Source organism: Podarcis bocagei, assembly GCF_964188305.1.
Source record: "Podarcis bocagei genome assembly, chromosome: 1".
Taxonomy (NCBI): Eukaryota; Metazoa; Chordata; class Lepidosauria; order Squamata; family Lacertidae; genus Podarcis; species Podarcis bocagei.
The window spans coordinates 59,352,722-59,378,708 of record NC_138125.1 but is presented as its reverse complement, the minus strand read 5'-3'; the positions used below and the strand labels follow the sequence as shown (position 1 = coordinate 59,378,708).

The following is a 25,987-nucleotide window of genomic DNA, read 5'->3' as shown; positions in this document are numbered from 1 at the left end:
AAAAAAGAGAAACTCAGCAATTTAAGAATTCACCAAAGCTAGCAATTTCAGCCCAAGCTTCCTTTATGTACAGGAAAGGGCTATCATTATTGGTCATTTTATCTGGTCATTCGCGGAACAATCAACCGCTCTCTTATTTATGAGTAAAAATGGCCAGGTAAGGAGTGGTTTTTTAAAATAGGGTTAGATTTTAAAACAAAAAAGAGAAACTCAGCAATTCAAGTATTCACCATTCAGCCCAAGCTTCCTTTATGTACAGGAAAGGGCCAATATCCCTCTGGCCATTCGCGGAACAATCAACCGCTCTCTTATTTATGAGTAAAAATGGCCAGAGCGTTAGAATTCATAGGATTTTTTAACATTCTCAGTCATTTCAGCCTTACCATTTGCAGACAAAAAATTATTATTATTATTATTAATATTATTTTCTGCGCCTTAATTTACAGGAATGTCCAAGGCTAATTGTACTTGATTATTCATTTGTATGTGCTTAAACTTTGAATTGACTTTTAAGTTTGATTAAAAAAAAATAGTAGACAAAATGATAAACACTGCAATCACTCAAATGCTTGATATTACCAGTTGTGCTTCAAAACATCATGGCTTTTACCTCTCACCTTTAAAACTAAAAAGCAAAGCTAGGCTGAATTTCAACTCCATTACCACACCAGAATTTAAGAATTACCCTCCAATGCTTGCAGACACATGGTCTTCCACACAGCCACAAATTGGGAGAGTTGAAAGGGACCCTGGGGTCATCTAGTCCAACCCTAAAATACAGGGTTCATAGCAAGATTTGTACTACCAGAAACACACACATACTTATGTACACAGACACAACTGGGGAAGAGATCACAAGCCATGCGCCTATCACAAACCATGCGCCTATCATGTACTAAGGAAAAGGAAAATAAAAGTACCCAATTCTATACAGATCTTGAAGCTAGTTTGAGTGAGTGTTTACTTCCTTAGACTAAAGAGTGAAAATTCCTATAGAAATTATCTTTAAAAGAAGATTGAAGTTAACATTTTTCCTAAGATAGGGAGAGGATCTTTTATAAAGCAAAGTTTAAACAGCCATAGATTTGATTTAAAAGGAATACAAGAGTGAACAATTTTTCCTGAACTTGCAGAGGAATAGTAAGCCTAATTTATGCCCCCCCCCCTTTGCAGTTTCCTTTAAAGGAAGCTTACTCGGGAGTAAATTTACCTGGCACAGAATGAGAAGGAGAAAGGGAAAAAACCCTGAAAGAGACAGAATGAAACAAGGGGGGGCATTTTCTAAGAAAAGAGGCCAGGACGTCTTATAGAGACTGATACCAGGAGCCTTACAATAACTCTTCTGTCCAACCAGATCAAAGTTAAAACTGGACTCAGATATTTTTCTTAGAAGGAACACCATACTTTCATAGGCATATGCTTAATGAAATACATACACTGCATTTTAGCTTGAGAGAGCAGTTGGCTCAACTAGGCTTTTGCAGCAGAAACATTAGGTTAACTTAGACTGGAACACAGGTGTACTTGCAAACTCAAAAGTTACAACAAAACATTTACCATTAGACTTAAATCGCCCTCCTCACTTAAACTAGAGGAAGGAGGTGGGGTAATTCCCTTTTCAGAACACAAGTAGCACGTATACAGGATTTTACCACTTGGGAGGAAAACTCTTTTAGAGCCTCTCTCAAATAACAAACATTTGCACACTCCATTCTCCATTTTGTCTTGCTTTTAAGATTGATAAGGCTCAACATGGCTTCCTTAGATTTAGAATTTGGAGCAAGCTTGCATTTTTATTTTAGATGGCACATTTTAGATAAGCAGCTGCTGGATGTTACCTAAGTACAATTTAAACACAGGAACAACGTTTCTTAAACACAAATTGAAGGGGACTGTCAGAGTCCAGGCGGGAAGTAAGCACCAACTGGGCTTCTTTCACGCCAGGGGTCTGGGGACTATTTTTCTTTTGACTGAGGTGCACCCATTTTCAATTAAAAGGGTTTTGGACCTGGGCAAAACTCCGAAGGGTCCGGAAAAGGGGAAACCTGGACAAAAAAAACTTGGGGATACCTGGACAAATCTCCGATGGGAAAACTTGGGGATCCAAGGGAAAAAACCTGGGAATACCTGGACAAATCTCCGAGGGAAAAACCTGGGGATCCGAGGGAAAAAACCTGGGGATACCTGGACAAATCTCCGAGGGGAAAAACCTGGGGATACCTCACTTAATCTCTATTCTACAACTCACAGCAACCTCCCTGCCTTTTACAATCTAACTCAGAGTCCCTACTGAACGCTTGCACACTTGCAATGCCAGATTGAGACTCAGAAATGACAAAGAAGGAAAGGAATCAGGTGCCCTTGCTTTCTCCGCTCACAGGTCATCTCTAACAAAGATCGCCATGGCAGAGGTGCGGCTACACCTGGGAGTTATAGTTTTGGGAATTATAGTTTTCAGTGCAGAAGAAATTGCACAACCTTTCTGGGCAAAACTCCGAAGGAATAGGTTGGCATACAGAGTTAAGTGGAAGAAATCACACACAACCTTTGCCTGGGCATACTCCGAAGGGCTAAGGCTGGTGTTGAGATCGAGGGGACAGAAAGGAGTAGAAGGCAATTTTTTCAAGAGTTAAAGTGAGGAAAGAAGTAAGGATTTGAGAAGTATAGGTTTGCTGTGGTTTGCAGAATCCCACCCCACTACCCATTTTTCCTACTCATACTCACTTCGCAAGCGCTGTCCTGGTGATCCCGGGATCTCTTGACTGGTTGTTTAAGGCCGGCCTGATCAAGCTTTGCTTCCCCTGGTTAGCCTCGCTGAACTCCAAGTTATTGCCAGACCCTGGGACCGATGGAAGACTGGTTATTCCTCCTGGCAAACTGCCTGGTGCGCGCTGGATAACCAGTCCTTCCTCCTCCCAGAATCCGGGTAACCAAAAGTCCCTTCGTGCGTGGTCGCCATCTGTTGTAAATAAAAATATGCCCTTTTCCCTTATGGGGTATCCAAGAGCCCATATAGAGTCCTTACATAGGTTCCCTATTGGTAGGAGAAAATAACAGAGGCCAACCAGAGAATATTGAGAAGCAAAGCAGCTAGTAAGCTTGATCTTTATTGATCTGTTGCAACAGGGTACCCCCCTCACACGCAGGAGAGGAAGAGGACCCAGAACAATAGCCTGCAAGGCCTTATAAAGACTTTTGAAATTCCCCTTCTCTAGATCAGGACCACCCCCAGAAACATTATGCATACATCACAGAAGGGGTGTGACCTAAGACCACCCCTCAGATACATCCCACCTACATCACAGAAATTCAAATGTTGTTTTTCTCTTCTCCTTGTTTATCTCCTGTCTAGCAGGTTCCTTGATTGGATTTTCTGGGGAAGCCTGGCCATTCTTTTGTAATGCTAAAATACTTATTTCCTGGGCCAGGTCACAGGCTCACACCTTATTCAAACACAGATTAAAGGAAGAGACAATGGGGAGGCTTTTCCATTTTTAACCTTGCAGAGAAAGGATTTGGTCAGTTTAGGAATCAAAATGGTTCCTGTGCTGATCTATGTATGTGCAGTTATGAACATTACTATATATCTAAAACCATAAAATTCCTATCACAAGACCTTGGCTGACAGTGCAGTGGAAAACTTTGATGCACTGTTTAAGATGGATCCGTTCCTTGATCCTAACCAGGATTCCATAATTGTAAGGCAGTTCTTTCCAGGTTTTACATTGGACTAGCTGGGAAAAGGCTACTTTAGGACAAAGCACTAGGAGGCGGTGTGACTGCATTCAAGTCTAGGACTAGAGATTTTTATTTATTTATTTATTTATTTATTTATTTATTTATTTATTTATTTATTTATTTTTTAAAAAACCACATTCTCTTTGCTTTTGAAACTTTTGAGTTTTTCTATGTGTTGTTTCTGACAGCCCCAGGACACTACAACACTGTGCTATCAGCAGGGCTTTTTTCCAGCCAGAGCTCACTGGAGCTCAGTTCTGTCACCTCTCAGGTGGGCGCCATTGCCATTGTAAGAGCACAAGGGAGAAGTTCACGGTGAGCTCCAGTACCACTTTTTTTTTCTAGAAAAGTAGCACTGGTTATCAAGAAGACATCCCCCTCCTTCCCAAATTCAATAGCTGCTGGGTGCATTGTTTGAAGCATTGTTCTAGCATCCTTGATTTTACTCGTCCTGAGTGTTTGAGAAATGGAAGATTGTGATCGTAACTCAGACTCCACCAAGACTTTGCATGGAATCTAGCCCCCCACTTCAAAGCAGCACACCCATAAATGGGACAGTCTGGATAAACGAAGCACTGTTTACAATGCAGTTTAACAAGCACAAACTGGTAATCTCTCACTTCAGGTGCAGATATAATGGACCAACTGGTTGAGTCAAATAAAAAGTAGTATTAAAGCCAACTCTTAGTATTCCTCTGTTCTTTTATAGCTTTTGGCATGCAAATATTTTATCCCTACTTTCGGAAGGTTTCTTCCTAAAAATTAGTTTAAATAAATTGCCTGAGGCATACCTTGACTTATATTCTCATCTCCTCTAGAAACCTCCTGTTGCTAGCTGAACCTTAATATTGATTTAAACTTCACACAAGAGTGTATATATAGCTTTCTGGCAAGGCTCTTAATGCATGCTCTTTTAGTTTACTGTGCCTGAATACTGCAGAAACCCCACATGCAATCTGAGGTTGCACAGTCCCCTGAGAGGACTAATTCATAGGCGCCGACTCCATGGGGCTTGAGGGGGCCCGAGCCCCCTCAAAAATTCGTTTGGGGGGGCTCCGCCCCCCCAATAATCTCTGGCGCCCCTCCAGCAGAGCGCCATCGCCGCCCCTCCCCCAGCCCAAAATGCACAGGGTCGGGCTGCATGCCTCCTGCCCTCCCTCCCGAGCAAAAGCTCCACCCAATTTCCGCTCCGGAGCTGATTAATAGGCGCAGCACGCTCTCCCCTATTGGCTCACGAGGAGGCGGCGCCACTTTATTTGCATATTCATGAGCTTATTTATTATTCATGAGCTTTCCCGGGCCCCCCCAATATTTTTTATAAGTCCGCGTCCCTGGACTAATTACAAATGAATGAAAAGAAAAGGCCACCAAGCCATTCATTGCCTCCCTTTTTCTATTTCTGCGATTGAGGACTGAAAGAATATTTTTCTTAATAGACAGGAAGCATTTAGAAGCAGTCTTTTAAAAAGTCACATGTATTTTAACAATCAGTAAGCTTGCAGTCAACTGTATATTTTTCTTCTTCACAAGGTTAATTTGTTCCTTGAGTAAAGAGTGTAATGATTCCTTGAGAGGGATATTCTTCATTCAAGGAGCACAATGGGACCCATTCACATGCATTCATTTCTTCAGCAAATACTGAGAATCCACTAATGCCAGAAAGACATGTGATGCAATTCCTTCTTAAGAATCTCCTACAGCCGTAATGATGTAAGAAAATACTTTGTTAAGCACAGTATTCACTTGGCACTTCACTGATCTTTCCTTCCTATTACTATATTTTTTTGGAGGAGGGAGGAATACCAGCTCTCACTCCCCGCCCCCTTACAACACCAGATAGAAGATGAAAAATGGTGGCCAACACAGTTGCTGCTGTGTTGCCACCAGATAACCACCTAGAAATACATTTGGCGATGGTGTGATGCCCACTGGCTTTTTAAGAAAGCACAGTGACACATGTATTCAAATGTCATATGAACAACAAGCTGAAAGATGACAAGACTTATGTGGCCACATATTTACTTCCCACTGCTTGCTCAGTGACTCTGTAGTCATCTTTTATGGGGGGATCTGCATGTGAAAGTAGTCAAACAACCTTGGCAATTTAACCAATTGGTTGGCGGGGGGGGGGGTGATATTTGTGATTGCAAGGTGATGTTGAATGGTCTCTTTAAATTTGAAGGTTCATTATTGTTCCACAAGATGTGTATGTCTTTAAGAGCCAGAGCAAATAATGTGACCCAGTTTTACAGCTGTGAAGGAGTATAGCAGGTGCTGCTAAGTTGTGTTAATTAAGCTGTGTCAGCAATTGGGTATAGTATATAAAGAGCAGCACCTAGCTCACTCAGTACCCTGGGGGATGGGTTGGTGGTTGGGTCACGCTTGTTGATATGTTTAGTGTAAAAGGGGGAAAGAAATTGCTGAATTAATTAATTGAATTGGAACACAAAAAAAGGAGGTATGAGGAGGTCAGGGAAACAAGGATATGAATGTAAGATATGGAAAGATTGATTTTTTCCCTTTTTTTCTTTTTTCTGTAAGTGTACTTTTTTATTCTGTATTTTTCTTGTATTTTTATTTTTGTCTTTTACCTTTGTATTTCTTGTTTTTATGTAATTCCTTTTTCTGAAACTTCAATAAATATTTTATTTAAAAAAAAGATATGTTTAGTGTAAAAGGAGTTTTTGTTTTTGTTATTAAAACCTTGTTAAAGTTATTTTTGAGTTCCTTGTAATGCGTGGTCTCCCCAGAAAGCTTTCTGCAGAGCAACTAAACTGCAAATAGTGAACAGTTGACTGTGGAATCCAATGGTTTCCACATGGATTACACAGTTTTGCGAAACTAAGGGCCGATTCACACAATGATCTGACACGTAGAAGAAGTGCTAGAAAACGGAGCGCTGAACTCATGACTTACTCCTGTGCCCTAGCCCAGGGGTAGTCAACCTTTTTATGCCTACCCCCCACTAATGCATCTTTCTTGATGGTAAAATTTCCTTACCGCCCACCAATGCCCGAGGGAAGGAGGATTCAGCTTGTGCCGTAGAACCCCCTACCGCCCACCTAGAATCCTGAAATGCCCACTAGTGGGTGGTAGGGACCAGGTTGACAACCCCTGCCCTAGCCTATGTACAATCTATATGTTGGGATTGTATGTTGTCTGGAACCAAATTGGATTTATAGAAAGAAAAAGAAGAAGAAAGCAGCGACCCTCTCTCATTTTAAGCATGACCATGGCTGTCACAATCCTCCTCCTGTGATCACAATGGTGGACAAAGGGAACACAAACTATTTTCTTTCTTTTTTTTTTGAAATACACATACTAATTTCACATCCAATTTTTCACGAATTATTTCTTTTCTGGACTTCCTTCAGCTTTTCCGTAAATCATCCATAATAATAATAATAATAATAATAATAATTTATTATTTATACCCCGCCCATCTGGCTGGGTTTCCCCAGCCACTCTGGGCGGCTTCCAAAAGAATATTAAAATACAATGATACATCAAACATTAAAAGCTTCCCTAAACAGGGCTGCCTTCAGATGTCTTCTAAAAGTCTGGTAGTTGTTGTTCTCTTTGACATCTGGTGGGAGGGCGTTCCACAGGGAGGGCGCCACTACTGAGAAGGCCCTCTGCCTGGTTCCCTGTAACTTGGCTTCTCGCAGTGAGGGAACCGCCAGAAGGCCCTCGGTGCTGGACCTCAGTGTCCGGGTAGAACGATGGAGGTGGAGACGCTCCTTCAGGTATACTGGACCGAGGCCGTTTAGGGCTTTAAAGGTCAGCACCAACACTTTGAATTGTGCTCGGAAACGTACTGGGAGCCAATGTAGGTCTTTCAAGACCGGTGTTATATGGTCTCGGCGGCCGTTCCCAGTCACCAGTCTGGCTGCTGCATTCTGGATTAGTTGTAGTTTCCGGGTCACCTTCAAAGGTAGCCCCACGTAGAGCGCATTGCAGTAGTCCAAGCGGGAGATAACCAGAGCATGCACCACTCTGGCAAGGCAGTCCGCGGGCAGATAGGGTCTCAGCCTACGTACCAGATGGAGCTGGTACACAGCTGCCCTGGGCACGGATTTAACCTGTGCCTCCATGGACAGCTGTGAGTCCAAAATGACTCCCAGGCTGCGCACCTGGTCCTTCAGGGGCACGGTTACCCCATTCAGGACCAGGGAATCCCCCACACCTGCCCGCCTCCTGTCCCCCAGAAACAGTACTTCTGTCTTGTCAGGATTCAATCTCAATCTGTTTGCCGCCATCCATCCTCCAACCGCCTCCAGACACTCACACAGGACCGTCACCGCCTTCACTGGTTCTGATTTGAAAGAGAGGTAGAGCTGGGTATCATCCGCATACTGATGAACACCCAGCCCAAACCCCCTGATGATCTCTCCCAGCGGCTGCATGTAGATGTTGAAAAGCATGGGGGAGAGGACAGAACCCTGAGGCACCCCACAAGTGAGAGCCCAGGGGTCTGAACACTCATCCCCCACCACCACTTTCTGAACACGGCCCAGGAGGAAGGAGCGGAACCACTGTATGACAGTGCCCCCAGCTCCCAGCCCCTCAAGACGGTCCAGAAGGATGTTATGGTCGATGGTATCAAACGCCGCTGAGAGATCCAGCAGAACCATAGTCATTATTTAAGTTAAGCATTCCTTAGGTTTATATTGTCATTATTTATATCTTTCTTTTCTATTCCCTTTAAACAATACTTCTCAATTTTTCACAGTGCTTCTTTAAATCCCTCTAGCATTATCTGTCCCTCACTTATACTTTCCAGATATTCCACAAATTTCCCCCAGTCCTCGATGAACTTTTGGTCTCTTAAATATCTAATCTTCCCAGTCAATTTATCCAGCTCAGCATAGTCTAACAGCTTCATTCTCCATTCTTCCACCGTCGGTATTTCCTGTTGTTTCCATTTCTGGGCCAGCAACACTCTTGCCTCTGTCACTGCATATTGGAAAGATTTACAATCCTTTCTTTTTATCTCATTTCCTAATATTCCTAACAGAAAGACCTCTGGTTTCTTTATAAATGTGTATTTTAAAATCTTCTTCAATTCATTATATATCCTTTCCCAGAAGCCTTTCACTTTCTTACATTCCCACCACATATGGTAAAAAGAGCCTTCTTTATCTTTACATTTCCAACACTTGTTACATGTCTTATACATTTTCGCCTAATTTTACCGGTGTTATATACCATCTATAAAACATTTTCATAACGTTTTCTTTTAACATCATACATGCTGTAAACTTTAAATTTTCTTTCCATAGTTTTTCCCAATCCTCAAATTGTATGTTATAGCCAAAGTTTCTGGCCCAATGTATCATAACCGACTTGACTTCCTCATCCTTCAAATTCCATTCTAGCAACAACTTATACATTTTGGATAAAATTTTAAAATCATTATCTATTATTTCAATCTGAAATTTAGAATCCTTGTCAGCATAACCACATTCTTTAATATCTTTCCTAAACATTTCATTTATTTGAAAATAATGCAACCAATCATATACATGTTCTTTAACCTGTTCATATGGTTTCATTTTCCATTTTCCTCCTTCTTTAAATAACAATTCATAGAATCATAGAATCATAGAGTTGGAAGAGACCACAAGGGCCATCGAGTCCAACCCCCTGCCAAGCAGGAAACACCATCAGAGCATTCCTGACATATGGTTGTCAAGCCTCTGCTTAAAGACCTCCAAAGAAGGAGACTCCACCACACTCCTTGGCAGCAAATTCCACTGTCGAACAGCTCTTACTGTCAGGAAGTTCTTCCTAATGCTTAGGTGGAATCTTGACCATATGTGATCCAATTGCCTCTCATATTAATCTTCTTTACACTCATGACTTCTAAAGGAGATAACTAGTGTGGTAGTCTAGGTTCTAATAGGTTTTTATACCTATCCCATACTTCAATTAGAGGACCTCGGAAGATGTGGTTCTCAAAACCTTTATGGATTTTCTTTTTCTCATACCATAAATACGCATGCCATCCAAATCTGTTGTCGAAGGGAACACAAACTATTTTCATGAGGTCTAGCTTTCTAATAACAACTTGTCTGATCATGAAAATTTTGTGAGAGATGGATGCTGACAGACTACCAAAAATGCACAGGAATGAAAGATTAAGAGCTGTTTTTAACACTGTTCCATAAGTCTTGAGAAAGCTGAATGTCTCTCTTACATTATTTATCCTTTACTGCTCTGTGTTTGGTAGATATTAATATTCCAAAACCTATGCCCTTAGTTCATTTCTAAATCCTTGTCAAAAGTTGACAGGCATTAACATGCACATTCTGTTCCAGAGGCCAAGCCAGACAGCTATCAGTTGTCAAGGTTTAAGAACTCTTCTACTTATATTTATGGTTCTTTTTCATGTCTGAGAGGGTGTGGCGCTCTCTTAATTTCAGTTGAAGTTCCCAGGACTGTTTTGCTCCTTTTGGGTGGGACAGGACAGAAACAGAGGGAGCGGGCTGCCTTTGATTTGCACATTTGTAAAACATTTGCAAAATAACATGTTTAATGCATGCCCCGGTGGCTTTTTCAGCTTCTGTTTTCCTTCCCCAAAGGAGGCAGTCCGCTGTAGGGAAAACGACGTCTTGTTGCACCTCAAAGATGAAGAAATACACGGTGACATGAACTTTTCATGGGTCAGAGCCAAGGATGTAGTAGCGCTGTGTCATGCACATCCAGACATCAAAACCTTTGTGGAAAGATACAGTATGATGCTGGCAGCAGGAGTAGAAAAGGAAGGAGATTGGATACACATTTTGCGTAACCATTATTGAATAAGAATAATATATAGTATCTATGTCACCCTGTAATGTTGTGAATGAACTTACTGTAGGGCTTCAAACAAAATTTTGCAGTTTGAGGTGGTTCTGTTCAGTATGCCTTTTTCAGGAAACAGCTGCATACACACCACACTATCAATTTAAAGCATGTTCCGCCCTCCCCAAAGAATCCTGGGAATTATAGCTCTGTGTGGAGTCAGCTACAGATCCCAGGCTTCTCTAAAGGAGTGGGGAAGGTGCTTTATATGTAGGGGGTGCTTGCAGCCTCAGTTTCCCCCTCCATTTTTCTGCTGTCACCCTCCCTGTCCTCCAAAAATCAACTAGCATTCTGTGGCTACTGAGAATGCTGAATCCTCATGGGGCTGTTTTGTACCTCTATTTTTATGTTGTCATCATCTCTCAATTTTTGTTTGTATGTTTATTTTCTTCTGCATATCTTTCAGAGGTTGCAAGACCATCTCTCACAGATGCTATAGCGGTGGAGTCCTTTGAGCAGGCACCACCTGGTATAACCTTTCAACGTCTTCCGAAAACTTTCTTACACCACCAAGCTTATGCAGGGAATTAAGAAAAATATATCTCTGTAATACTTGATCTCTGATTTTAATTTTTTACATAGCTGTCGTAAGTGGCTTTTATATTCGTTTTGATGAATAGCACTATACAAACATGTTTTTGTAAATAAAATAATAATTTTGCAGGGTCGTTGGATTAGGTCACCTTTGAAGGGTCTTCCAATTCTATGGTCCTTTGACTGATAGATTTCATTTCATTTTGATTCTGTTTTCCAGATCAAAAAATGTACCAAAGCAGCATCTGATATGAACATTAATACAAATACTAAAAAGGAATGCAGCATTTAAAATAAAATGCAAGTAAAAATAAAAAGCAAGTAAAACCAGGAGAGAGTTATCCATCAAATGCAGATAAAATAAAAATGTCTCTGCAGTCTGTCTAAAAGGGGAAGTGAGAGAGTCTATTTGATAATTCCTAGAATTAGTACCTAACAGTGGTACTACCACTGAGAAGGCTCTATCCCTGGCTCACCTTCCCCCCAACTTCTCATTTTCCTGTCAATTTCTTGGAAGCAGCTCTCTGAACAATCACGAACTAGTGGCCATTCTCCTTCTGCCCCATCCTAATGCCCCAGGAATAAAGTTGCATTATGAACTCTGGGTACTGAAAGTGGGGAAACTGAGGGAGGAATTGCACTTTTCTGATTGCTTCATCAACGCATGTATTTCAGCTTGCCAGATGAAACTATTTTCTTTCTTCCAACCCCTGTATGTGGTCATGGGGGTTCTCCCAACCCCATGAGCTAATTTTGGTGGGCGTGCAGCGTGAGGAGAGGAGGGCAAGCCCTACTGTGCGAATACAGCACTTCTGTTGATGGGGCCCATTCACTGAATCCAGCTCGCAGCTTGTTAACCACTGTCAGATCCATCTGGAAACACTGTTACTACAGAGAACTAGTGTATCCCAGTTTCTGTATGACAAGTTCCATATGACTGCATGGATTCCCCCCCCCCCCCGCAATTTCATCTGTTTTGCTCTGCAAACTCCATGCACTGCACATAATATTATGCAAGATTTGAAATTACCTTTGCTACTGATTAGATCCAGAACCCTTGACATACTTGCTTCACAAATAGCCTACGAAGCACTAAACGAGTATCTGCTCATTGCACAAGGGGATGACTGGCTTGGGTTGAGGGCTTCATTTTTTTGACGCTGCTCTTTCAAGCTGTTGCTTTGTTTCCTTCAAAGAACAAGAGAAAAGTTGTGAATGCTAATGAAATGGTTGATGGAGTGTGACAGTGTAAAACAGGCATGTCCAAAGTCTGTTTTGGGGCCTAATCCAGCCCACTGGCCGGTTTAATCCAGCCCCTGGGGTAAAATCCTAAAAAAACTTCAACAACTTCAATCCTAAAAAAAGTCAACAACTCTGGTCGGCCTCCACGGCCCTTCACTTCATCAAATCTGGCCCTCTGGATGGAAGGAAGCTGGATGGGTTAGAAGCGAAACATCTACTTCAGGTTGTGTTTCTTAGAAGATGTAGCTATTAAAGTGTGTTTTTAAAAACACAAAAACACAAAAACATTAGTGGAGTTTATCAAGATAGTATTCCTTTGAATACCAGGACTGGATAACAGCAAATGTTACATCTGAGATACAATTTCATTCAGCAAGTTTGAAAACAGGACTGTTTTTTTTTGTTTTTTTTAAAAAATATGTTAGTTTTTCTTACAGCTCCCAATTCACCACCAGAGGAAACACACTGTGTTCACTGCATGGCATGAAACCAGGAGCATATGTTGCCTCTGATTGGTGGACGTGGCTTCACCGTAGCTCAGGATGAGCTTGATCCACAGGCCAATCAGTAGCTTGAGATGGCTCCTGCGGGGAGGGCTTAGGGACAGAGTCTATGTGTGGGCTATAAATGGGAGCTTGGGCTGTGACTTTGGCATTCCATCACCAACTTCACAGCCCACCTTCCCTTGGTTTCAGGTTTCTTGCCATGGATGATTGTTGGCCAATGGTTGACAGAGTCAGGAAGGAATTAACCATGAGATTTTCCCCGTTCCCACTGACTTACACAATATTGTTCCTCTACGGGGGAACATTCATAACTGGCGCTCTTAACCATTGTCCAATATGGAACAGTCCACACGACTGTATCATTTTCCTGCATATGTAGACTAGACCTAAACTTTTGGTATCCCTGCAAAAAAGGAGATGACAGGGCCAAGCTATGCGTAAACTGCAAATACTGAAATAGAGGGGGAGAAACCATTACAAAATGGTGGATGGGGAAAGGATTAAGCATCTTCTCACTGCTATGTGCTCTCAGTTGTCTGTCTCCCCAAATGCCTTTTCATTTTTAAAAATCTATATATTTATAAAGTAAGCATGCAAAATGTGAAATAGTATAAAATAAAGCAAATGGTATTTGTTGCACTTTGCCCAACAATACATTAAGGCTGTGCATTACCCTGAATGTAGTTATGCTCCATTTCTGCATAAAAAGGTTGTTTTGTTGCCTGCCCTCCCTCCAAAATGATTTTTCAAATTAAAAAAAGACTGTTTCAAGGGCTGCTTCCAGCTCACAATTCTATGATTCATACATTGACCCAAGGTAGGGTTGCCATATTTTGAAGAGCAAAAAAGAGGACACATTTTCTGACTTCTACTTTTAACTATGAATCGCTAGGACAACTCTTATTTTAAGTACCCATGAAAAAGAAGGTGTGTCCTGGAAAAAGAGGACATATGGTAACCCTAACAATTACACAATTAAGAGCTAAAGCTGTTGTCAGGACAAAGCAGTTGTCTACTACTAGTTGTCCAGCAGATGGTGCTATTTCCTGATCCTATGGATTTCTTTATTTCTGAGACGGTGCTTGCTCGGATATCTGTTTCCATGAATGATGGGCGATCATAAGGAGTGGGCTGGGACAAGCCAAGTAGTCGTCTATGCTCTCTGTGATATTTACACAATGAAGCTGTTGCAACTATTAAAACAAACCACACAACACTGTGTACTTTTCACACAGCCGAAACTAACCCCAAGTTGGCTCGGTGGAGTGCTTCTGAGGCTGGTTTGGTGCCATCTGCATTGAGTAACCGTATGACAAGACACTGATCAGGCCTGTGAGGGAAGGTGATCATTTCAGAGTTTTATTGTGAGAGCTCAGTGGTTCAAAAGTACACAGCTGTTTCTCAGTCAGGATGGGCCTTGCCATTAGCCAGAGTGAGGAAGGCTCCTCAGGTGGAAGATACTGGGTTGTAGAGGGGGAGCACCACAGTCACCACAGCTCCCCAGTCTCTGTCCTCTGTCCTGTTGGAGGACAGTTGTATTTGCCACACAGCCTGCCCTGTGCTCCCTAAGCTAAGGTAATGGTAAAGGACCCCTGGACGCTTAAGTCCAGTCAAAGGCGACTGTGGGGTGCGGCACTCATCTCGCTTCAGGCTGAGGGACCTGGTGTTTGTCCACAGACAGCTTTCTGGGTCATGTGGCTGGCATGACTAAACCGCTTTTAGCACAACAGAACATCCTGACGGAAACCAGAGCGCACGGAAACGCCAGCCGTTTACCTTTCCCGCCACAGCGGTACCTATTTATCTACTTGCACTGGCGTGCTTTCAAACTGCTAGGTTGGCAGAAGCTAGGACAGAGAAACGGGAGCTCACTCCTTCTTGGGGATCCAAACCACTGACCTTCCGGTTGGCAAGCCCAAGAGGCTCAGTGGTTTAGACCACAGCACCACCCACATCCTAAGCTAAGCCTGCTTCCCTCAGGGATGGTGAACGAAGTTGTTCCATGACCAGGGGTTAAGTAAGATTCAACTCTCAGTCCAGCCAGCTCCTGCATGTGGAAATGGTGGTAGATAGGCACTGTTTGCCTCAGGTAACAAATTGTCTTTTTATAATTTTATTTATAATTTTCATTTATATACATTACAACAATTATTCAACCAAAATTTTAACATTTCTGACTTCGACTCCCTTCCCCCTCTTTCTGCGGTTCTTTACATTTATTTCTGTCCTTTTCTGCATACTCCCAATTGTCTTAACTTATTCTTTTATTCATCTATTCTCATACATATCTCATATATATATATTTGAAACTGCAGGTTTTTACAATAATCCTGCCAATGTCTTCATCTGTTTACAGTTTATTTGTAAATACTCAATAAAACATTTCCATTCTTTTCTAAAAAGTTTGTTATCTTGATTTCTTATTCTTCCGGTAAGTTTCCCCATTTCTGCCTACTCCATTGGTTTCTGTAACCATTTCTCTCATGTCGGGACCTCTTCTTCCTTCCATCTTTGGGCAAATAACATTCTTGCAGCTGTGGTCACATACATAAATAAAGTTCTATACTGTTTAGGTAGTTCTGATCCCATAATTCCCAAGAATAAAGCTTCTTCTTCTTTTTACGAATGTTATCTTAAACATCCTTTTCAATTCATTATATATCATTTCCCAGTAAGCTTTAACCTTTTTGCAAGACCACCACATATGGAAAATGGTACCTTCTTTCTCTTTACATTTCCAACACTTATTCGATTTCAATTTATACATTTTTGTCAATCTGTTAGGGATTAGGTACCATCTATATCACTTTCATATCATTTTCTCTTAAACCATAACATGCTGTAACTTTTATATCTGTATTCCATAATTGTTCCCATGCTTCCATTTCTATTTTATGACCAATATCTATTGCTCAATGTACCATTGAAGATTTCGCTTGTTCATCTTTTGTCTCCCATTCCAATAACATCTTATACATTTTAGACATCACTTCAACATTACCGTTTAACAGGTCTCTCTCTAAGTTGTGATAGTTGTTCCCCAAACCCCTGCTTCCTATCCTTTTTAAATACTTCATTCAAATGATGATATTGTAACCATGTTGTTAAACAGCCCTGATAAATCCTTAAACTCTTTTAATTTAAATTCTCCACTCTCCTGTCTTAGCAAATTTCTATGTCACCCAACTTTCCAGCATATTTTTTCACCGCTATGGCTTCCAAAGGTGAAAGCCAAAATGGTGTTTTTATATTTCTATTTCTATTTCTAAATTTATAAATTATTTATATTTATATATAAGTTTTTATATTTATCCCATATTCTATACAATTTTTTCCTAATTAAGATTTTCCTAATTAAGATATTGCAAACACAATACAGTGGTGCCCCGCAAGACGAACGCCTCGCAAGACGGAAAACCCGCTAGACGAAAGGGTTTTCCGTTTTGGAGGCGCTTCGCAAAACGAATTTCCCTATGGGCTTCCTTCGCAAGACGAAAGCCCATAGGGAAATCTCCGGGACAGCGGGGAAGCGCAGCGCTTCTTCCCCACTGTCCTCGGACCTCCTCCGAAGGCTGGCGGTGGGGCGGAAAGCCCTTCTCCCCGCGCCAGCCTTTGGAAGGCTCCTCCGAAGGCTGGCGGTGGGGAGAAAAGCCCTTCTCCCCGCGCCAGCCTTCGGAAGGCTCCTCCGAAGGCTGGCGGTGGGGAGAAAAGCCCTTCTCCCCACGCCAGCCTTCGGAAGGCTGCTCCAAAGGCTGGCGGTGGGGCGGAAAGCCCTTCTCCCCACGCCAGCCTTCGGATGGCTGTCCTGAAGACTTGCGGTGGGAGGAGGGTTTTCCTTCCCACTGCCAACATTCAGAATGCTGTTCTGAATGTTGGCGGTGGGGAGGAAAAACCCTCCTCCCACCGCAAGCCCCGGGAACAGAGGAGAAGCGCTGCGCCCCTTCCCCTCTGTTCCCGTACCTGTCCTGAAGGCTTGCGGTGGGGAGAAAAGCCCTTCTCCGCACCGCCAGCCTGGCAAGCGGTTTCCATAGGAACGCATTAATTGATTTTCAATGCATTCCTATGGGAAACCGTGCTTCGCAAGACGAAAAACTCGCAAGAAGAAAAAACTTGCGGAACGAATTAATTTCGTCTTGCGAGGCACCACTGTATTCAGTGATAATAAACCAGGAAATAGAGTGGAATATTAAATATTTAAAACAGAAACAATTCAAACAGGCCAACAAGCCAGGGAAACTATTAGCTTGGCAAATAAACAAGAAAAAACCTGTATTAATAAAATAAATACAGGAGGAAGATTTGTGGAAAAACCGAAAGAAATTGGAGACCAATTTGTGAGGTTTATACAGAACTATATCGAGTCAAATGGGGTGATTTAGAAGAAATTGGTAAATATTTAGAAGACAGTTTGGTCAAGACTTGCATGAATAATTTCTGCAAAATATGGAATAATGTTGTGTAATTGCACAAACAGCTTCGGTCTTACAGTCTTTTAAAAAGTTGCAAGTGCAATGAGTCAATTAAAAAACAAGCCTGATTCAACCAGTTGTTTGTTTTTGGTGTTCCAAGAAACTACTCCATTTGCTGTGTCACAAGTTCACTGTAGAGTCTCTCTCCACCTGAAATTCTAGGCAAATGATTCAGGGAGCAGGGGAATTGATTGCTACAGCATTTCAAAGCACCTTAAATGGCTGCAGGGGGTATTGCCTCCTTATGGCAGCTGAGCCACCCATGGGTATTCTCTCCAACAATACCCAGACTGGCCACTCCTGTTTGATCAATCTCCTTGGCTGTCATCCTTGACTGCTGTCATCGATACTTGGCGAGCCACCCCCCTGTTGTCAGGTGGGTAAGGATAGATGGTCTCTGGCAGTGATTGGTCACTTGAGTTGCTGGGGCAATTTTGATGTTGCCAATTTAGGGGAGGGAACAGAGGTTTCTTAAGCTGGGCACGCAGCTTTGAGCTTTCTCTATCGCTGCGTGCACCGGATCACCCGCCCACCCTCCCTAATTTTAGGTTTCATGTGTTGACCTTGCTATGCCTGTCAGGGGGTCGTCTGCTTTTGGGGCAGGGGCCTGGTAGGAATTTTGTCCATTTGGCTGATTGGCTGGTGCCATTTGGTTTTTGCCTACTGCATAGCAAATTGTCATAACTTGTAAGGTTGCGGTTAGGCATTGGTTAAAAAATTGGTTGGTGGAGGGGGTAAGGATTGGCTGGGCCTGCCGCTCCAATGCTGCTGCTGCTGCTGCTGCAAGGGAATTCTGTTAAAGGAATTCAGGGGCTCGCCATGCTTTCATCCAAATCCCTGGAATTGGATTTGGGCCGCGCATGGGAACATGCGGGGAGAAGGTGAGGGCCTGTGACACAGCTCCAGTTTCTCCCCAATATTGTTTTCCATTACTGACTTTTGATGGGATCTGGGAGTCATTTCTGTCCCCAGGCGGGGGGACAGATAGTCCTAACCAATGCCTAAGCAACCACTCACATTCATGTATTTTAATAAAGCTGTGGCCAAATTTATGCCAAAAACCTTAAACAAAAATTCTTTGTGATGTGTGTTTTATTAAAGGGGGGGGAGGTGTCTTGGGGACCAGGCCAAGTCTTGCCGCCCTGAATTAAAAAGGCCTTTAAGCATTCTGCTGGGAAAGCATGAATTTAAGAAATTATAACTTTGATCCAGAGAACCCTTTAGCTGAGGAGAAGCATTACTGCTCCCACATAGTCATGAAGGGGGTGGGGAGAATAGCTGAATCCTGCCAGTTGTCTTGCCATCTCATATGGCATCTCCATTTAAGGTTGGGAGTGACTCCTGTCTGAAACTCTGGAGAGCTGTTGCCAATCAGTATAAACCACACTGAGCTAGATGAATCAAGATGACTCAACATATGGCAGCATTCTAGATTCATTCCAGAGGGACCTCTGATCTTTAGGAGAGTTTATTTTTAAGGAGGCAAGAGAGGCTGCAGTGGAAAGGAGGTAGGAAAGCCTTGTTGCACCTTCATAGCATCTATTGCTGTTCTTTGCATCCAAGCCAATATGATTAATGGAAGGCAGGATCTTGGAAGGCCTATATATTTTGATAAATGAGATTAAACTTGGAAATCTTGAAATAAGCTACATATAATGAAACAGCAGAGGACAATTGTTTGAAAACAAAAGAATGCTTTTACCTGATATTTTATACGATGGGACATGTCATGCAAAACACTGGATAATACCTGCCTACTTAGTTACTGCATAGGGAAATAAGATGCAGATGCCATCTTGTCAAAATGGTTGTGTGAAAGGCAGGAGAAAGCTCAGCTACAACATCGTTTGAAATTGCAATACTTCTGTTTTCTAGAAAAAGAAGGTGCAAGAATCTACATGGGTTTAATTTGTTGTAACAAGTTCTAAAAACAATAAATGTATTATAAAGTACTCACCACTATATATATATATGGGTAATTTATGGGTGTAAGTCTTTCTGTCCTAATTTTTTTTTTAAAGGCAGGATCTGCTTTGCATTTGGTATGTGTTAAAACTTGCAATGGCTGTATGACTCCTATGCTATCATACACTGTATCACCATTTCTGGCTGGAAGCATATCTTGCCCTGAGTTGCACATAGATAAAAATCTATTCCCTTTCTAGGGTTTGGCTTTTATTGGTAAGTTCAAACAACTGCCAAGAACATAACAGACATAAGAATGAACAACATACCTCCCAGAAACCTAACTCAGAGCTGCATTTTGTGAGTGAAAGGTCTTGAAGGAAAAGTTTTGCTTGGGTAGTTTATGCTGAAAGAGGGTCTGCACTCCCAGAATGAACAGAACATTTATGGAATTTATTTGTTAGGTTCTTGTGGAAAAAGCTTATATGGGTTATTTCAAATCAGTGTTCTAGTCTTAATTCCACAAGGATTGAAAAGTCCAAGGCCAGCACTTCAGGGTTTACTTGTTGGGTCTTTTTCATATCTATTCATGAGCACATAAGAGGAGCATTGTGGAAGCAAAAAGATTGCTGGGAGCAGCAAAAACCCTGATCCTTCATCAAATACCCCCAAAGCAGTTGTTTCAGATCCCTGCAGCTAAAAAAACACCCTGAGTTCCATGCCTTTGTTCATCACCCCAAACAGACACAAGCACTAGGACTAGTTTATGGCTGGAGACTTTCAATTCCTCCTTCTTTTCCTCTTCTGCTTTAAGCCGCATATTGAATTGCAGGCATAAAATATCCACCACTTTTGCACTTTGATCCCATTAAGCTCCACCCCCTCTTCAATATCCTAACCTATTTAGGACACTGGTCTATATTGCTCTTTGATGGATGTCACATTTCAAAGAGGAAAGATTCCCAGCCTTTAGGACCATCCAGCTCATTTTGGTATGGCTCTTGCCACCCATGAAGGCTGTTGAGCAGAGCAACAGGACAAACCTCATTCATGCTCATCCAGACCACCAAACTCCTAACAATACAAAATCTAGTTCATTGCTCACTTGCCACCCTGCAAACAGGCCCACAATGAGCATTGCCCTTCTGCTGCTCTCCCTTCTTAGTGATCCATCATCTCATCTCTCTGCCTTCTCTACCTCTTTCTATCTCTGATGCCCATCTTTTCCTCAGATCTGTTTCCCAATACTGCCTATCCTATCCTACTTTGCTCTGCTTCCTAAACCTTTTTCTTATGAAGCTTATCAACACAGCCTGCCTGCATGATATCTCTGCCTCTTAATGTTCTCAGTCATGATGACTGAGAACATTAAGGCCTGGCCAAAATAAACAGAGAAGCCTTTTCTCTCTCACATGCAACACTATAACTTGGGGCCTATGAAGCTGATTTGGGGAGAGATTTGAGACAGATAATAGAAAAGGCTTTTTCACACAATACAGGGCTGATGGGCCTTTGTTCTTTTTTTTTTTTTAGGGATTACACAAATTCATTCCAACTGACAAGCCAATTGGAGCCTCTGTGAGCTGCTTAGACATTGAGGGTCAAACAACAGAATGTGAATATTTGATCGTGCATTGTCTTCACCCTTCATAATTACCTTCTTGTTTTTATTCTCAAAGGTTTGTCTACTTCACATACTATTCAGTCACAATTATAAAAAATTAAAATGATTTATGAAATTGAAAAGTTCACTCCTGTTTTCACCATTGCCACATTTCATTTGGACCAAAACCAGGTGAGATGAGAATTGTGTGATTGCATTCCATCTTTTAAACCCTTTTCTCAGCAGGGAAGCCCAATCAGGACTGGGACTCTGGTGTGTGAGAAGAGGAAAGCGTTGAATGTTGTTTACAACTGTAAATTACTTGCAGACATTTTATTTAGTGAGAGATAAATAAATGCAACAAACAGCAACAATTTCGCTGCTTGCTGTTTTCCTAGCAAAAAGCCACCCACCTATCTTGAAATAATTTGGTCCTGGTAGGGGGAAAAACCATATAGTTCAGTGCACAAGTAGTGATGTATGCTTTTGTTCTGTACTGGAGTTGAACTTGCTGCAATAAAGAATAGAGCAGAGTTTGCTCCACCCCCATACCTATTACAGGTATGGTATGAAATACTAAGATAGTGTATTGATTCTGTGTTAGCATTATGTGGTGTATTTGCACTAGACTGCAAGCTTCTCTAAAGCATTCTGGAATTAGATGGGCTAAAGTCAAGTCTTCTAAGTCTCTTTATTATGTTTTTGATTAAAGAAAACAAGATTATTGGTAAAAGGCTCCACATTTTCTCATGTAAGCCATGTAAGACCCTTATAGAGACTTGGGAAATGCAAAGAGTGTTCACCTGCAGACATTATTTCAACAGCAACAACCCATATCTTATGTATCCACACATAGTTAAAAGCTTAGTTCTGCTGGTCCAACAAGGCTTCCATTTCCTCTCCTCCCTCTAGGTGTCCCTCAAACAGTCTCTTGAGGGTCCCCCAAATATTTGGAACAGATTTTGAGGGTGCACAGGAGGCTTGAGGGTACAAGAGAAGAAGTTCCAGCAGAAGTGTGTTGTATCAGCAGATACCACACAATGTCTGTTAATCTATACAGAAAGCCCAGAGCTATGACGTAAGGCACAAACCACCCTTGAAGCTAGAAACCAGCACTCCAATTTCTGAACCTCTGATGCAGCTGACCAGAAGATGATGATGCAGCTTCTCGCTGCTGTTGGGCCAATGAAGCGTCTGGATAACTAGAGGTACTGTAATCTTCACAAAGCAGGCTCATCTGTGTTCACAGACTGTCAAATGACCCAGGAAGCAATTGTGTTCAGCTTTGTGCTAGAAAATGCAGATGTTTTTCTTATTCTTCCCACTGTGCAGTGTGCAAGTTGGGAACCAAACTACAGCTTCACTACCTCTCCATAAAATTATCTACTTACTTGTCTGCTTATTTCTCCCCATCCTCTGCTCTTGTATTAACAAGTACATAAAGAGGAGCCTAAAGACCTATCTAATCCAGCATCCTCTTTGCATGGACAGGCGGAGTCCCCAGATCCCGAGTGGTTCCCCCCCCCGTCATGTGGAATAACGACTCAAGACAACGTGCTATGGGATTAAATTGGCCACAACTTTATTAAATTTCAAATGTGGGTAGACCTTGGCTCAGGCATTGGGCGTTCTCCCTCCCCAGTCCCCAGCCGGGGACCTAGGGAGCTTCAGGGTTATCCAGTGTGTGTGTGGGGGGGGGATGGGCCGGCTCTGGAGAACATATGTTCAAGCAGAGATAGCCGCCGCCGTTACGCCGCCGGCGCTGGGGAGAGCAATGACGACCTTTCGGCGTACGGTCAAAGCCTCCCTTCAGAAACCCCTTTAACGGGGAACCCTGGTATCGCCGCCGCAAAGAGGAAGATGGACTAAAGGATTCCACCCAAGGCTTGATACCGCCACCCGAGACCGCAAGGATTGCGGTCTCGCTGCCAAGACTACCTACATCTGAAAAGTCCCTTTGCCATCCTCCAACCATTCAATCAGGCCATGCCTGATGTCGCTCAGCCAACACTCGTTGCCAAGGTCCGATAGGTGCACGCCATCGGGCCGAAATAGCTCCTTTATGTAAACTTTAATGTTGGGGTGTTTCACGACCCGACCTCCCATGCGAGTGGTTGCAGAGCGCACTGCCCTATTGATTTTTTCAACAGTGTAATTAAGTCTAGTGGGTTTGATGTTGCCACGCCAGTGCAAGCGTGGCAGAAGGTCGGACCAGAAAATCGTGATACTGGGGTGAGTGGCGTGTGGGCAGGTAATCCCTCTCCCTACCTGGCCTGGTCTCCTTGGCAACGCTTCCCCCAGGTGGGATTGGACAACTGACTGAGGTAGGCGGGGACCTCCAGGTATCCCACCTGAGGGAAGGCAAAGCCAAGCCTATGCTGATGGGGCCGCTCCAGATCCAGGGCTGCGCGCGTCCACGCAAAGGGCGCCCCCCGTTTTAAGTGGGGAGCGGTCATTCTCAAGTAGCTATGGGAAGTCCACAAGCAGGAGATGAGTACAATAACACCCTCTTGCTCTTTTCCACCAGCAATTTGTTTTCAAACTTAACTAGTCTTTTCTCTGGTCCCTGCAGACTGTTCACCTGGCTTGTTTTCTGACACATTTTTTTTTTTTTAACTATACCTCTGATTTACAGCATTAGGAATGTCTGTTTTTTCCTTTCTACCATCCTGATGCTACCTAGGTTCGGGCTGTACTACCTTCTGATCCTTCTATTCAAATGTCAAACCTATTAAAATATATTAGGGTAGTTTTGAGAGAAGATGTTTTTGAAAGATTCAAAGATTCAAAGCCACTCATCTGAGGCTAAAGCTAGATTATGATGATGGTGATGAGCCCAGTATACCTGAAGGAGTGTCTCCACCCCCATCGTTCTGCCCGGACACTGAGGTCCAGCACCCAGGGCCTTCTGGTGGTTCACTCCCTGCAAAAAGTGAAGCTACAGGGAACCAGGCAGAGGGCCTTCTCGGTAGTGGTGCCTGCCCTCTGGAACACCCTCCCATTCAGTGTCAAGGAAATGAACAACTATCTGTCTTTTAGAAGACATCTGAAGGCAGTCTTTAATGTTTGATGTTCTATTGTGCTTTTAATTCTTCTGGGAGCTGCCCAAAGTGGCTGGGGAAACCCAGCCAGATGGGCAGTGTATAAATTCTTCTCCTCCTTCTTCTCCTTCTCCTTCTTCCTATTATTATTATTATTATTATTATTATTATTATTATTATTATTATTACTACTACTACTACACTAGACTAGGACCTGGGAGACCAGAGGTCAGATTCCCACTCAGTGTGGGAGAAAATTCCCTCTGTGGGTTCAGTACAGAGGTTTACACCAAATTCCCAATTAGTCATCCTTCATTCAGCAATGCATTGCAGGACAGAGTCCAAAAGAGTCTGCAAAAGCATTTCTATTTGCACACACCCTATATAGGAAATATATGTAATCTGAGCTGTTTATTATCCAGCCAACTAGCCTACGCCACCCCAGCACCTCACCATCTCTCATCCAACCATAGTCCTTGAGAGTGCTGATTCAACGCAAGGTTTTTTGGTGTACGTGCAGAGCCTTATTTGTATCCTTGTATGAATAAATTTAAAAATAATATTTATATACTACTTAATATACAAAATCCATGAGCAGTTTACCTAAAACAAAGCAAGATCATAAAAAGAAAGATCTATACAACATTGTAACAAAAATACCAAAAAAGAAAGGAGACTCTGTCAATAAAACTTCCAATTTAATATCAATAAACAATAAAACAGAGTAACCTATGGACAAGGGAAATATGTAATAGGGGAAGCAAGGATGCCGCTCAAAACAATAGCCCCGTGTCTCTTTCTCTCTGTGTGTAAAGTCCAGGAATTTTCACTGTATGAGGTGATGTTATCACATCGCTAATTCCCTTATCCCTGGAAGCAGCAATTGGTGAGGTGGGGAAACTTGCAGAGTGATGTCAAGTATCTTCTGATGTCACAAGGGAGAAAAGAGAATGAGATGGGGGTGCTACGTTCAGTGAGAGTTCGGTTCACACTTCACCTTCCATGGATAGAAAAGCTGTTTCCAAAGGACTTTTGATCCAACAGAGGGATCCTATTGGTAGAAGGAAGAGAAAGCAACTTTTGCAGGCCTAGCCTTCCTCCTGCTGCTTCCTATGGTGTCAAGGAGAAATCCCAAGTCCCATTGTGTGGGAGCTGATGCTGGAAGCTGTAGTGATGGTGGGGAGGAATTGGCAATAGTTTCCTCCCCTGCTTCTCTGGCAGGACCAAAATCTGGATCCAACCCAACCCAAGCACTGCATCTGCTGTCATGCTTAGTTCCAACCTGTGTGAACACAGGGAAGAATTTTTTCCTCCTTCTGCATTAACCCAAACCGAAAAGTCCCAGGACTGGAGACAGTGTGCAGTTTTTCAGAGTTGAAGATGCTGTTGTGCAGATGACATTGTTGCTTTTGCAACAGTCAGCTTTTCTGTTTGCAGGACCTGCAGGTTTTTATAGTACTTCAAAAACCTGCCAAACCTGTTTGGCCAGAGATGATGGGAAAAGGAGGGAAGTAAGGAGTATCTACACCACTAGCAATGTTGTCTCTATTACATCATCTTTGGTTCTATTAAAAAGCTGTTGTCTGTGGCTCTGCATCCCATACCAGGGAACAGATCCAGTGGCTCATACTGCCAGGGTTGCCATGGCAATGTTGGATTTTCCATTACACAATCCTATGATATGATCTCTGAATACAAGGCACCCGGAATGTGGGAACTTGATGTAATCATGTAATTAATTCCTGATGCTTGTATGTCCTGTGCTTCTGAACTCCTCGCACTTTGATTTCCTTATCTCTCGGTCCTTTACTTTGAAAGTGAGAGATTTATAAATAATAAAAGCCAGGACTAGCTTTAAATCATGCAGTTTATAATGTTCCTTTGCTGTGGAAACTGTAATGTGAGCTCAACAGCAGCATCACAGCAATGTTGTTGTCATCTAACACTGAACAGCCCAGCTTGTTAGCAGAAATACCAGTAGATGCATTCAATGACACTCATACAGTATCTTTTAATTATATTTCTAACTTCAATACATTCCTTTGCTATTAAATTAAGACAACAATGCTATCATGTCACTGACTATATAGAGTATGCAGGATA

At 42.4% G+C, this 25,987-nt stretch overlaps 1 long non-coding RNA gene across 1 annotated transcript in view; it reads left to right on the top strand.

Moving 5' to 3' along the window:
- Positions 1-20,986, top strand: part of LOC308571840 — a 91,414-nt gene extending 70,428 nt beyond the window's left edge. The window contains exon 2 of the long non-coding RNA XR_014001598.1: positions 20,774-20,986. This is a non-coding gene — a long non-coding RNA (uncharacterized lncRNA). The remainder of the gene's footprint in view (positions 1-20,773) is intronic.
- The last annotated feature ends 5,001 nt before the right edge of the window (positions 20,987-25,987 follow it).